The sequence below is a fragment of the Aethalodelphis obliquidens genome, unplaced genomic scaffold (assembly GCF_003676395.1).
Source record: "Aethalodelphis obliquidens isolate GAN/ISIS:26980383/991018 unplaced genomic scaffold, ASM367639v1 scaffold122, whole genome shotgun sequence".
In the NCBI taxonomy this organism is placed as follows: Eukaryota; Metazoa; Chordata; class Mammalia; order Artiodactyla; family Delphinidae; genus Aethalodelphis; species Aethalodelphis obliquidens.
In genome coordinates, this window is record NW_020838066.1 from 914,596 (window position 1) to 928,967 (window position 14,372).

The 14,372-nt window shown below is 50.9% G+C and overlaps 1 pseudogene; it reads right to left on the reverse strand.

Moving 5' to 3' along the window:
* Positions 1 to 1,268: 1,268 nt before the first annotated feature.
* On the reverse strand, positions 1,269 to 9,980 carry LOC113615682 (RNA transcription, translation and transport factor protein-like; annotated as a pseudogene).
* Positions 9,981 to 14,372: the final 4,392 nt, after the last annotated feature.

Genomic DNA, 14,372 nt, shown 5'->3' on the forward strand with positions numbered 1-14,372 from the left:
GAGTGTGGAGAATTTAGTCAAAGGTTTTGTTGGGCACAGGCAACCAAGGGAAAAACAGATACACTTCATCAAAATTAAACACTTTTGGAATCAAAGGACACTATTAAGGGAGTGAAAAGACCACCCACAGAATGGGAGAAAATATTGGCAATTCACAGATCTGACAAGGGTCTAGCGTCCAGAATATGTAGAGACCTCCTAAAACTCAACCACAAAAAGACAACCCGATTCAAAAATGGTCAGGGGGGGGCTTCCCTGGTGGCGCAGTGGTTGAGAGTCCGCCTGCCGATGCAGGGGACACGGGTTCGTGCCCCGGTCCGGGAAGATCCCACATGCCGCAGAGCGGCTGGGCCCGTGAGCCATGGCCACTGAGCCTGCGCATCCGGAGCCTGTGCTCCGCAACGGGAGAGGCCACAACAGTGAGAGGCCCGCGTACTGCAAAAAAAAAAAAAAAAAAAATGGGCAAAGGACTTGAATAGACATTTCTCCCAAGAAGATATGCAAACGGTCAGTAAGCACGTGAAAGTATGCTCAACATCACAAATGTTAATCAAAACCACAGTGAGATACCACCTCACACCCATTGGGATGGTTAGAATAGAAAAAATGGAAAATAAGTGTTGGTAAGGATGTGGAGAAATTGGAGCCCTCATACACTGCTGGTGGGAAGGTAAAATGGTGCAGCCACTGTGGAGAACAGTTTGGTGGTTCCTCAAACAGTTAACACAGAATTACCTTACGACCCAGCAACTCCACTTAGATATATACAAAAACGTGTACACGAATGTTCATGATAGCCAAAAAACAGAAACAACCCAAACATACACCATTGGATGATGGATTAAACAAGATGTGGTGTATCCAAACAATGGAATATTAATCAGCCATAAACGGGATGAAGTGCCAGTACATGCTACGATGTGGATGAATCTGGAAAACATGCTGAGTGCAGGAAGCCAGGCACAAAAGGTCATGTATGGTATGATTCTATTTATATAAAATGTCCTGAATAGGCAGATCCAGAGACAGAAAGTAGACTCGTGTTTGCCAAGGTCTGGGGGGCCTGGAGTGGTGAGTGATTGCCTGACGGGTACAGGATCTATTTTTCGTTTTCCACTTTCCTAAACTTTATTAAAGAAAAGGCAATGATGGTACCTCTCTAGAACATAGTCAAATTTCTGGGATTCTTCCATTGAAAATGTGGTATTTGATTTCCAAATATATGCCAGAGAGTACTAGGTAAAGGGGAAGCGAAAGTTCTGAAATGTTCATCTTCCAACTTTCTCCAGTCTGTGGTCTGTCTTTGGATCAGCAGTAATCACCTGAACAGCCACTCTGGCTGCATTAATTTTTGTCTGCAGCTCTCTGAGCTCTTCTATATGCAGCAAGTGCAGAATTTGACCTTCATTAAGGACCACGTCTCTTGTGTCAAAACCAAGAATATACTTGTCTAAACCAACAGGCAAGCCCTCTTCTGCTGGGTTTGTGCTAGCAGCTACATCCCGTGTCAGGGCTCCTGGACCAAAATGCGAATTGCCTGAAGCACTGCCAGGTAACCACCATGAGCTGACTCTGAAAGTTAGCCTGGACCATGACACCAGCCCTAAAATTAGGATTATTTACATCCAAATTGATCCCGGGCTCTGCATTTTTAGTTGCATTGTCAGCATTTTGTGCATTATCAGGTACCCAGTCCTTGTATTTTTCAGCCTTATCTCCATATTCAAGACTAACAGCTAAACCAAGAAGCCAGTCAATTGCTTCTTGTCCATCTTGAATCTTGAAAGAACAGTTGACATCTCTGAGACACTTTTCAAAGAACTTGGGCTGGTCACTGCTGTGGGTGTTTCTTAGCTTACCTCTGTCTTCAGTCTTGTAGTATCTCCTTTTCTGGTCTTCAGTGCAAACATCGTTTCTACGTTTTGTTTCATCTCTTCAGTAGAAGAGGTAGGTGGTGGTAGTTGAAGGCCATCGTGCTCCCTGCTTCAGTCGGGAGGGCGGGGTATCCTTTGGGGGTGACGAGAACATTCTGGATTAGTGGTGATGGTTGCATAAGTCCGTGAATGTGCTAACAACTCCTGAATTGTACACTTTAAAAGGGGAATTTTATGGCATATAAGTGATGTCTCAATTAAAAAAAGACTTTCTTGCTCAGTGTGATATGTGGCGGCTGAGGGTTGGTCATGTCCTTGCAACTCTGGCCCCCCAACCCAGGGCATTCTTAAACATTTCTGCCCAGTTTCCACATATTTCCAGCTTTCTGTCACATTCATGTCCTCATTCATTTCACACTGTGATTCTTTCTTTGGGGCTAGGTCGGGGGATGTGATGGAAAACTGCAATGTGGCAGACAGGAGCACAGCTGGGGGCCTGGCTATGTAGGTGGGATGGGGATATTCACTGTTTCTGGGACCCTGCTTGGCTGTTACAGCACAGGAACATCAGGTCTGCAGTAAGTCTGGGCATCTTGAAGGCCGTGTGCTCCCATCCTGGAGAGATGCCAACAGGGCTGGCTGTCACCCCTCAGGTCCCGGGGAGGGGCTTCCTGTATCAGCTGGGGGCTGGACCAGATGATGTTGATTTTCTCTGTCATGCACAACATGCGTGCATTCAAAAAATATCTCCAGAGGTACACACAGTACCTCAGAGTAGATTAAGTTATTCAACTAAATAACAAATAAACACTGTTTTATAATTGGCCCTGCGACTGAACTGCTGATCCGCAGTGAGTTTAGGGTGAAGTCAGATAGAAGCAGCACCTCCCCACCCTGAGGAGCCCAGCACAGCAGGGTGTATATCACGAGCTGACCATGACTGGGCACTGAGCACCACGATGTGCTTCTTAAAGTGCACAGACAAGAAAAATGCCAGAACAGTGCCGGGTCTGGGAGCTCCAGGTGCTGGGAATCCAGGATAAGCTATCTTCCCCTCTATTATTATAGTTTCCATCCTGCAGGTCAACAAGGAGAGCTCAGAGAGGTCAGTGAACCTGTCCAGGGTTTCACAGCTGACCATACGGGGGCAACTTCCTAGTTTATCCTTAATAGATCGTGATCCTGTCTTTTTGCCTATTCATCTTTCCTCCCTTCCCTCCCTCCTTCCTTCCACCTTCTCCCTTCCCTCCTTCTCTGTGTCCCTCCCTCCCTCTCTCCTTCCCTTCTTTCCATCCTCTAATCCTTTGAGCAGAGACTACCTCATTCATTCACTCATCTACCCGTCCTCACCTTGCAAGTGGGGAAACCGAGGCTGGAGAAGGGTGCCACCACCCGCTCAAGACCGCTGCGCCTCCTGGCTGCCTCCACCTGTGGCTGCAGGGCCTCGCGCCATTTGTGTTAAATTCTTGTGGAAGAAGATGAGGGTGCAAGGCTGCAGGCTCGGTGCTCCCAGGGAAACCATTCACCTCCCAGCCCCCCTCCACAGGGAACCTGCAGAGTCGGCGATGAACATAGACACTGCTTGGATCAGGTGGGAATTGGTCTTTGAATCTCATCAGTGACTAGACTGTTCTGGGCTGGGTCCTGGACCCACTAGGAAAGACCTAGTGAGTGTTTGCTGAAGGAATGAATGAACACACTTTGAAACACGTGTGCCCATGAATAGTCTAGAGGGGACACAGCACAGCATGGTGGCTGTCAGGTTGGGAGTTGGGGTTATAGGTGAAGTCGCCTTCTCAGAACTTTCTCTGATAGCACACTGCTTCAGTCAATACATAAGAGAAGAAGTAGCAGATGTTTATGGGGATGCAAGCACTTAGCTCAAAGAAAATGCCTTAAATACTAGAAAAGGTGGGTGCGAGGTGATTTCCGAGGTGGGAGTGAGGGAGAGAGGCCCCATCTGTGAGAGAGTTCACAGGGCTGGCTCTGGCCTCCACCCTGCCAGTGGGAGGACCATGTGCAGACCCTGAAGAGTTGAGGTGTGGCCTCCCGTTTCAGCAGGGCGGGCTGGTGAAAGCCAAGGCCGACAGGCTTTGTTAGTTTCAGCTGAGTTTGGGGACCTGGATGGGACCTTGGTGTGGATAGGGGTGCTGGGGCTAGCTGACTCCACGTCTAGGTATTTACCCCATGAGCTGCATTTCCACAGGTTATTCTGTTTTTGAAGAAGCAAAAGGGTGGAGTCATCAAAATGCCCGCAACAGGGCTTGGGAAGATAAACATGGCACATGGTGCAACAAAACGCCACGTGGCCATCAACAGAGGAAGGTGAACTGGAAGTGATGGTCTTCAATGAGCGTGAATACAGCAAGGTCCACTCACCCATTGGCTGGGCTAGGTTCCCCGGGGAGCGCTGGGGGGAGTGGGACGGCCCCCCAGGACTGCCCACCATGAGAGCAGCTCCCCTGCTGGCACAGGCCCAAGGGAAGTGTGGGAACCCTCACTAGGATGTTCTGAGCAACCTTCCCCAAACAGCCCATCAGTGTCACCTGAGTGACGGAGTATAGGGCCATGGTCCTCCGTGCTGCAGGCACCTACACACCGACCACAGGCCTTGTGGACGCTCTCAGTGGAAGCAGCAGCAGGACTTCTGGGTGTGACGCCCTGCTCCATGACATTGCAGACAGGGCGTTCAGACTCGAGCTAGGCTCCCTGGGCCCTTGTGGTTTTGAGGTCGGAAAGGCTCACCCGGTGCCTCTCCTGCCCTGCCCTTGCCCTGGCAAAGTCATATGCAAGGTTTGCAGGTGTTCATTTGGTAGCAAAACGACAGACAACAAAACAGCATCCAGGCTGTGATTACTGTGAAAGCAGGGTTGGGGCCACCTCTGGGGTGTCAGGACCCAGGAGGACAGAGTTCTGGCATCACCGCAGGTGTCACGTGAGTGTGTACTTTGTAGTGATTCTTCAGTCTGTTTAATGCATGTTTCTGGGTTTGTTTTGCATTTTGCAGTAGAAAGTGTTTACAATATAAATAGACAAACCAATGTCCAGAATTTTGAGGAAAGTGAGGCAGCAGCGTGCCTGGCCTGCCCCCACTTGGGCAAACCCAGGAGGGAAAGGGTCCACGTGTAGAAAATGCCTCTGAGGACACGGAAGCCGGCACCTCCTTGTGGAGGGAAACAGGCAGCAGCTGGAGTGTGAGAGACCTGCTGGGCTCCCGGAATGCTGAGTCCTATGCTGTATTCTTGTTGGAAAAGGTGGGATCAAAATGCTGCTGTGAATGGAGTCCCAAGCTGTTGCTCTCAAAGCAGGTGTTCACGCCCTGGCTTGCCCGGGCTGCAGGGAGGGAGGGACTGAGGGGGGTTGGGTCACTCTGAAGAGAGCAGGATGCAGCCTCACGGAGACCCAGCTGAGGTGACCTGATGGATGTCCCTGCCCTTGCGGAGATCACCTCCTTTGGGCCAGGCTACCTTGGGACCCCGCGAGTGAATGCTGGTGCTGGTGCTTTGTGAATGGCCGGTCCCTGTGCACCTCTGGACCATGCTAGCCCCTCTCCAGGTGCCACCCTGAGAACACCCTGGACTCCAGTCAGCACTGCCCACAGTCATCAGTCCATGTGGTGTGGGGGATGCTGGCCTCTACCACCGGAGCCGGGCATGGGCTGCAGGCAGCCATGGGGACCACGGAGTGGGGGGTCTGGCTGGCAGGGACCAGGCATGGACTAATTGATCAATCCAGCAGCCCCTCACCCCAACCATGGCACAGGCTGACAGTGGGCCCTGGGAGGGGAGACGCTGACCCAGCCCCAGCATAATCTGGGGGAGGATGGAGAGCTCAGGGGCGTGGTCCTTAGCTGCCTAGAGCTGCAGTGACCGATCCTCCTATGTTCTGGCCTAGGCTGCCTACTGGAAGCACTGCAGATGTCTGCTCTGTCATATTTATGGTGACATTGGGGATTGGCAGATAGGAAACTGAGGCGCAAGAGGTGAACTTATTGCAGCCTAGGCATCTCTCCCTCAGGGTGGTGTGGCCTACAGTGGCCCAGGGGCTGGACTTGAGTCCAGGCCACATTCCTGATGGCCACATACAGGCCTCTGTCTTGAGGCTAAAGGCCTTGCTCAGTGGGGAGCTCAGAAGAGTGAGATGGGTCAGTTAGCAAAGATTCATCTCCAACTGGCTCAGGGCCGGCTGGGAAGATGGAGGTACCAGCACTAGAAGGGCAAGGTCCCTGGGCTGGGACCTGAGTGTCTATTACGGAGAAGCAGATGCTTCGATCAGGATGAGTTCAGGCAGGGCTGTGGGCCCCTCAGGGACCTCACCTCTCTGTGGAGGTGACTTCTGACCCTATGGCTGACGGAAGAGACAGAGCCAGCCACTCAGAAGCTGAGCGAAGGTGTTCTGGGGGTCGGCAGGGCAGGGAGACGTCAGCCCCTATGAGGACAGCTCAAAGAAAAGAAAACTGGTCTGGACCCACGGGCAGAGGCTGAGCTCACGCATGATGGGAGACATGGAAATTAAAGCCTTGCTGGGATATGGCGTTTCTCCTAATGCAAAAGTCAATTAACGTGCTTTGTGGGCATGTCTACATCACTGGTGGGAGTGTAAATTGGTACGACATCTCCTGAGAGCGATTTGACAAAATCTGACACAATTACAAATGCATAAACTTCTGATTCAGCATCTGGTTCAGGGTTGGCCAAGCAGGTGAGTGCATGGTACAGCTGTGGCTGCCAGAAAGGCATAAAAGCAAAAAATGGAATTCACCCAAATAGAAATAACCACTGCTGATATCTGGTGTATTTTCTTTGAGATCATTCCTTTATTTGCTCTTTTAACAATTGTTCCTTGAGCTTCCAGGATCCACCAAGCTTTCTTGTGCCAGGAATCCAGTGTGGAGTGTATCAGTCCACATTTGCTGCAGTAACAAGTGATCATAAACCCTTTGGCCTAGGATAATGAAGGGTCACCCAGGCCTCCCCCTGGAATTTTGTCATTTCCAATCTTTTGGCATTTATAGTAACTCTAAGGTAAACCACTCTAGGTCTAAATCTTTGCTTTCCTCAGGGTAGATCCCAAAAGTGAATCAAAGTAAGAATAAGTGTGAGGCTTTTCCAAGCTGCTTTCCTGAAAGGTTGGACCAACTGACTTGCTCACAGCTTGCCTGTCTGCATCGGACCTTATTATTAAACCAGGACTGCTAATCTCCACGTGAAGATGCCTGTTTGTCTTGCCTTATGACAGTTCCTGGAGAGATGAAACTGTGGTTCTACACATTCCATGACTTTCTGTGCTTGTCTGAACGTGACTTTCACTCTCTTTTCTTTTGGGAATTTGGATTTTTCCACTCATACTGAACCCATACTGACTCATATGAGTTTTTGCATATTAATGATAACTCCCCTTACCTTTTGTATCTGCTGTGAATCTTTTTCCTCAAGGAAATGCCTGCCTTTTGATCTTATTTCTTAGTATTTTAAAATTTGGTCAGTTTTACTTTTCCTTTTCTTAAAAAGAAAGTTATTTATTTATTTGGTAATGCCGGGTGTTAGTTGTGGCAGGTGGGCTCCTTAGTTGTGGCTCATGGACTCCTTAGTTGTGGCACGTGGCCTCCTTAGTTGTGGCATATGAACTTTTAGTTGCAGCATGCATGTGGGATGTAGTTCCCTGACCAGGGATCAAATCCGGGGCCCCTGCATCGGGAGCACAGAGTCTTAACCACTGTGCCACCAGGGAAATCCCCTACCTTTCCTTTTTATTTTTAATTTTATTTTTTACCTTTCCTTTTTAAATCCCCCCTCTCTCTTCCCTGCCCAGTCCCCTGTTGCTCTTGTGTCTGGAAGTTCCCCCCAACACACGCACACATCTGACGAATGTTCATGGAAAGCTCCCTCTAGCTGAGACGAAGCCTCTTTTGAACCTGGAGCCCTGGCTCTGTAGCCTGCTCACTGTATGCTCTTGCCCTTTTCATCTCTGAGCCTCGGTTTCTCCTCCTGTTAAAAGACCTACTTTGCTCTTGCTGGTGTCTGCGCTGGCCGCCGCCCCTCAGCTTCAGAACCAAGGCACCCTGCCCCCCCCCCCCCCCCACCACTCACATCCTCAGAGACACAGACCAGAAACATGTCAAGCCCCAACACAGCACATTATGCCCCACATCCTTATCCTGTGGGCTCTAGGGCTCAGCTCCTGCCTGGCTGTCCCTGTGATAATGATGCAGAGATCACCCCAGGCCCTGAGGCTGCCTGTAGTACCCCGCTGATGCCCTGTGGATGCCAGTCATATTTCAGGTCCTTATTCAAAGCAGAGTATGCTTCTGGTCATTGGTGCTCAATTATCTTGCAAAATGGCAATTCTGTCTCTAAGACCGATAAGTATTTGTTAATTGAGGGGTCACTGCTGTGGGTTATTGATCAGTGACTTCATTCCTGGATGTGTAGTTCACATAAAACCTTCTAGAAAAACATGTTGCAGCCTGATGGCCCCAGCGGCTCTGACCTGCTTCTTTGGCAGGTGTGTGCGGAGCACTGAGCCCAGGACGGCGGCATTAGTGTTTAATGAGCACCTACTCAACCTGTGCCAGGTTGTCTTGGGGCCTCGCATTCTCCCTTGCGTGGCGTGATGAGGTGAGCCATTTAGCAGATGAGAAAACTGAGGCCACGAGGGTAGGAAGCGTGCGTGGGGCTCCCTGGAGGTTGGTGCAGTTCTTCAAAGGGGAACCAAGCCTGCTTCCCCAAGGTCAACTCCAGGGTGTAGGTGGGATGCTTCCCCTTATTTTGGAACAAGCCCTCCTCCCACGTGCAGTCCTTGGACCCATGGGAGACACGTGCCCAGTCTGGCACATCAGAACATCCCAGCCCTGTCTACAGGGGTGGTTCAGGGATGACCACGTGACCTGTCAACTAAAGACATTCCGTTCTTGGGCTTTCTCTAGGGCTATGGAGGGAAAAGCTGGGAATTTCGACGTGGCGCTGCTGGTGGACATGCGTGCCTTCTCCAGGAAGGGTCAGACTGTGCATGAAGCCACCGCAGAAGGAAGCATAGCTGAAAGACAGGCAGTGCTTCCTCACGTGATGTGGCCATTTTCCACTGTGTGCACTGGGCCTGGCCCCCAGTAGACTCGACAGGTGTTTGATGACATATTATGTCACCTGGGCACCTCTTCATTCTGAATGAACAGGCATCCCCAGGGGCAGGCATTGCAATTCGAGCCGGGTCTGCTGGAAAACCCCAAGTCAAGCAGGCTGAGTCTCCAGCCAGAGGAAAATGCCTCTTCTGCATCACATGGAAAATTGTGTGGCTCCCCTGGGAGCTGATGGGGGCTGATGGGGCCCACTGAGTGTAAAGTGGAAACTCTGGGTGGGAGAGACCCCTGGGAACCCCTGGGGTAGTCAGCTACCCCAGCTGGCAGGACAACCTGACTCGGCCACCAGTCAGAACCTGCCCTGGACAGTGGCGTGGCTCTGGTCTGAGGACCCCTGCCAAGCCACTGTGGCACCTGGCTCTCCATGCTCCTCTCTGCTCTGTCTGTACGAGCCCACATGTCTGCCCCTCCACTGGCTAGCTCTGTGGTCCTGAGCAAATCACTAAGACCTCAAACCTCCATGTCCCCCTGTGGAAATGGGGATTGAATGGCTCTCTTGAATCGGGGCCATTCCTCTCTCCATGGCAGGTCCCACCGGCAAGGAGACAGGTGGCAAGGCAGGAGGTGGCCAGAGTCCAGGATGGCTATCATGTTTCAGTCCTACTGGGCTGCTGGACGCCTGGGGATTCCTTTAGCAATTCTTTCACAACCCTGGGAACTGGGTGCCACTGCCACCTGGTGACTGAGGAAACTGGAGTTCAGAGAACTTAATTAATGAATTGAAGGTCATGGCCAACGCGTGGTGCCAGGATTTGAATCGGATCCATGCCTCTAGACCCTTCCTGGATCAGTGTGCCCCTCTCTCCCGAAGACACAGGCCAGACATTAGGTGGAGTTGCCTCTTGTCCAAAGTGCAGAAAAATGCACAAAAGCAGAAGCATCCACTGCTAACATTTTGGTGTGTTCCCTTCCGGTTTTTCTCCTGTGCACTGTCACTTCAAATTATCTCCTGCCTCATTATAAAACTCCATGAAGCGCATTTAAATGGCTTCATCATATTTGACTACACAGGAATAACACAGTTTACTGAGCCATATTCCAATTGCTGAAAATTTACGTTATTCCTAATGCTTATTATAAACAACCCTTCAGTGAACATCTTTATGCACCACTATCTGCATAGCTGATCACTTCACTTGTACACATTCCCCAAAAGGGAATTACTGACTTAAAGGGTATAAACATTTTTTAGATTCTTGCTCCAACTGTGAACTGCTTTCCAGGAAGCCTGGGCCAATCTGCTCAGTGAATCCATTTGGGCAGCAGGATGAGACAGAGGCAGCGGATCCACGGTGAGCAAGGGCTGGCATGCACCATCAAGACCAAGAGGAGAACATAGCCCAGAATTTGGGGCCTCACCGGGATGTGGCTGCTCTGAAGGGCAGTGGATAGATGTGGTTGGGCCTGAGGTCAAGCTAGAATTGAAGGAGGGTCCTGACTCCTCGGCCTGCCCATTAAGACGGACCCCCTAAGAGGAAGGAGTTTAGAGTTGAGGAGAGAGCTGAGGCTGAGACTGGGTGGAAATCCATTCAATACCAGGGGTTAGATGCCAGGTGCTGGCAGGGCTGAGTGAGCACAATGGGGGCTCTGCTCCCATTGAAACCCAGACTGCAGCGCACACTCTGGGTATGGACAGAAGGAAGCTTGGAGGGAAAGCCACCCCAGGGGATGCTCAGCCCCCCGGGGATTGGGAGTGTAGAAGGGGAAGCTGCTGCGCTCTGGCTGCTTCCTCAAAGGGGAGTGGAGCTGTGTGACTGGCTCTGGGGACTAAAAGAAGCCTGATGGAGAGCTCTTTCTACCCCTTCCCCAGTGGATGTGGATGGCAGCCCCTTCCAGTCTGCTGCCACCAGCACCTCCTCTGGCAATGCCTCCCTGAAGTCGCTGGGGGCTGGGAGAGGTGGAGCACAGACTCCCAGCCCCAGTGCTATATGGGGTGGAGCTGAAGGTGGATTGGGTCATGGGCATGTGACAGCAGAGCCAGCAGAGCTAGAGCTCCAGGGGCCATGTGGACAGAGTTGCTAAGAGAGGATGAGAGAGAGCTGGCACGATGGAGAATGTGCCAGCTTGCCGAAGACCGGCCCCTGGAGCTAGCGAAAGTCGATGGGCAAGGACTGGCCACAAAGTCCTGAAAAGGCTGGATGGCAGCCGTTGCAGGCTGAGAGGCAGCTCACTGTGGGGTGTGGGTAAGTTGGCCTCGTTCACCTCTGGGCCCACTGCCTGCGGTCGACTAACTCAGGCAAGTCTCTTTGCCTCTTTGCTGCTTCCTATCTGATAACAGCGCCCTCTAGGACAGTGTGGGGCAAGACAAGAGAATTCCTGCAAAGACTTAGCTCAGCACTGGGGATCATCATCATTATTATTATTTCAGCAGCATGACTTACTTGAGGCCCCACCACCCGCTGGGCTCAGTGACCCACCCCCATTTTGTATGGCTATCAGTTACTCAAGATCCCTAGGTAAAATTCCTGGGGCTTTAGGAGAGATGAAAACGTGGAAAATGACCTGTGTTTTCTTCTGCCTGTCTCCATATTTCGTGATCCATGCAGGTCTCTAGGGCCACTTGGTCCTTCTCTTTGCAGATCAACTTCAATCCTGCTCTGAGACACTAAAAGAGGGCTCACTCAGTGGGTCTCAGGTGGTGGACACTGACATCACCTCTTGTGAGCAACCAGAGGAAGTCACACCCCGTCTACTTCTACCGAGTGCTTAAGAGGCTGAGAATGAAGGGCAGGCTGTGAACAAGGATGACAGTCACGGCGAACGCAGTGCTCCAGCTCCCGAATTTACCGCAACTCCTGCAGAGGTCGAAGGCTGGTCTGAAGGTGTGCAGGTGCCCTCTGTGCCCACCTAGCAGTTCCCCACTGAGACTGATCTGCACCCCCATGGCTCAGGCCACTGAATGGGTAGGAATGACCACTGAGTGGTCTTAGCTGTTCTTCTTCAGACTTTTAACCAGAAAAGTTTAAAAGTTGTTTCTAAAAGTTGTGTCCATTAAAACAAAATTCCTGAGGGCCAGGAACTGAGTGGTGCAGTTTGGGAGTGGTTCCTGAGGGGAGCCTGAGTGTTGATAGCATCCCCCACACCTGGCAGCAGGCTCACTTCAGCAGGGTGATGGGTAGAGGATTTCAAACACCTGCACATTCTAGGACATCTGAGGGCTGAAGCCGCATTCTCTGGACTGAACCAGCTAGGATATGAACCTAGCATCTGGTGTGAGCCTACCTGTGTAAAATTAAATGGTAACTTGCTGCATAGGAAAGAAAAGGTTTGAATCATTATTTGGTTATTATTATTTTTTAAAATAAATTTATTTATTTAATTAATTAATTTTTTGGCTGCGTTGTGTCTTCGTTGCTGCGCACAGGCTTTCTCTAGTTGTGGCGAGTGGGGGCTAGTCTTCATTGCGGTGTGCGGGCTTCTCATTGCAGTGGCTTCTCTTGTTGCAGAGCATGGGCTCTAGGCATGTGGGCTTCAGTAGTTGTGTCACATCGGCTCTGTAGTCGTGTCTCACGGGCTCTAGAGCTCAGCCTCAGTAGTTGTGGCACACGGGCTTAGTTACTCCGCGGCATGTGGGATCTTCCTGGACCAGGGCTTGAAACCGTGTCCCTTGCCTTGGCAGGAGGATTCTTAACCACTGCACCACCAGGGAAGTCCCCATTATTTGGTTATTTGATGCAAGCCTTCTGAGTGTCTCCTGAGTGGACAGCTGCACATGGAAAGACATGTGCCTGCCACAGGAGGTGCCATGGGATCACACTTGGGTAACAACTTAAAAAAGTTTTTATTTCTACTTTTTCTATCTTAACTTTCTTTAATGAGTACTTGCTCTTAAAAAATCAATATGGCCACAAAAAGAAGAGAAGTACTGATATATGCTATAATGTGGACTAAGTGAAACATTATGCTGAATGAAAGAAGCCAGTCACAAAGGACTGTTGTATGATTCCATTTATATGTGATGCTAGGAATAAGCAAATCTATAGAGTCGGAAAGTAGATTACTGCTAGCCTGGGGCTGAGAGAGGGGTAATGTGGAGTGACTGCTAATGGGCATGGGTTTCTTTTGAGGGTGATAAAAAATGTTCTGGAATTAGACAGTGGTGATGGTCACACAACTCTATGAATATACTAAAAACCACTGAATTGTACACAGAGTGAATTTTATGGTATCTAAATTATATCCCAATGAAGCTGTTATTTAAAAAATCAACATGTTTTCAAATTTTTACAGAGAACAGAGTAAAAGAAATGTTACATCATCTTATTATAAGAGAGGAAAAGAACTGTGTTGTAGAACTTCTCGGCCCCCACTGGATGGGGAGACTTCCTCAAGTGGCCAGAGCCCCAGGGGCCCCATTATTTGCCCACCCAGTTGCAGGAGGTTCCAGGGCCTAAGAGCCCAAGCTTGCGAGGTCCATATACCCGCACTCCATCTGTCTGCCCCAGCACCCTTCCTTCAGTTCCCTGAGAAGCCTACCCTGCCCCCATCACCCCAGGACATCCCTGCTGCCCCCATCACCCCCAGATACCCCTGTTGCCTCCAACTCTGCTCTCCTGGCACAGTCCCCCCATTTGCCCCTGTCCCCTTATGGGACCTGGGTTCTCCACTGTTTCACCTGCCCTGGGGTGGGCCCCACATAGTCAAGTGAGGAGCCACCTCCCCATGTAGTAGCCTGTGGGGGGCACTCAGGGAGGTGGCCCGGCTGTACTGGGTCTGACCACTAGACTGACCCCTGAGCCCACTGAAAGGCACACGCATCCTCAAAAGTACCTCTTGACTGGGGCTCCCTGGGGGCAAGGCCAGACCCTGACCTTCCTACCAGTGGGCTTTGCTGGGGACTGACTGGAGCAGAGGCAGAGGGTAGGCCCTGTCTCCTTTCCTCCCTGCCTCTGTAAGCATTTGTCGAACACCAGCTGTGCACTGACCATTATGTCCATCTCATGGATGAGCAAACTGTGACCTAACTGCTTAGCTGTGTTCTCATGGGTCATGGGCCGGCAGAGAGAGTGAGCTCCCTGTCATGAGAGGTATGCAAACAGGGCTGCCCAAACTACCTCTGTGGGCTCAGAGAGCACATAGCGCTGAGTCAAGGACAGGTCCTCTGTAGTCCCCCAGCACCTAGGTTGCCGCTGCAATGTGTGGGGATACTGCTGCCGTATTATGTACATCTGCCAGCTGTCGGTGGGCAGCAGTCTGCCGGTGATGACGTGAATTGCCAGTCATCTCCTCCATTACCAGGCAGGCATGATGCCCACTTGCCACGAGTATGTCCCAGGGAGAACGGTGGAAGCCAGACTGGCTTGCATGCGTCTGTCTGGAACATGCTTAGCTCCATCCCTTCTCAGTTTTCCCTTTGATAGGCC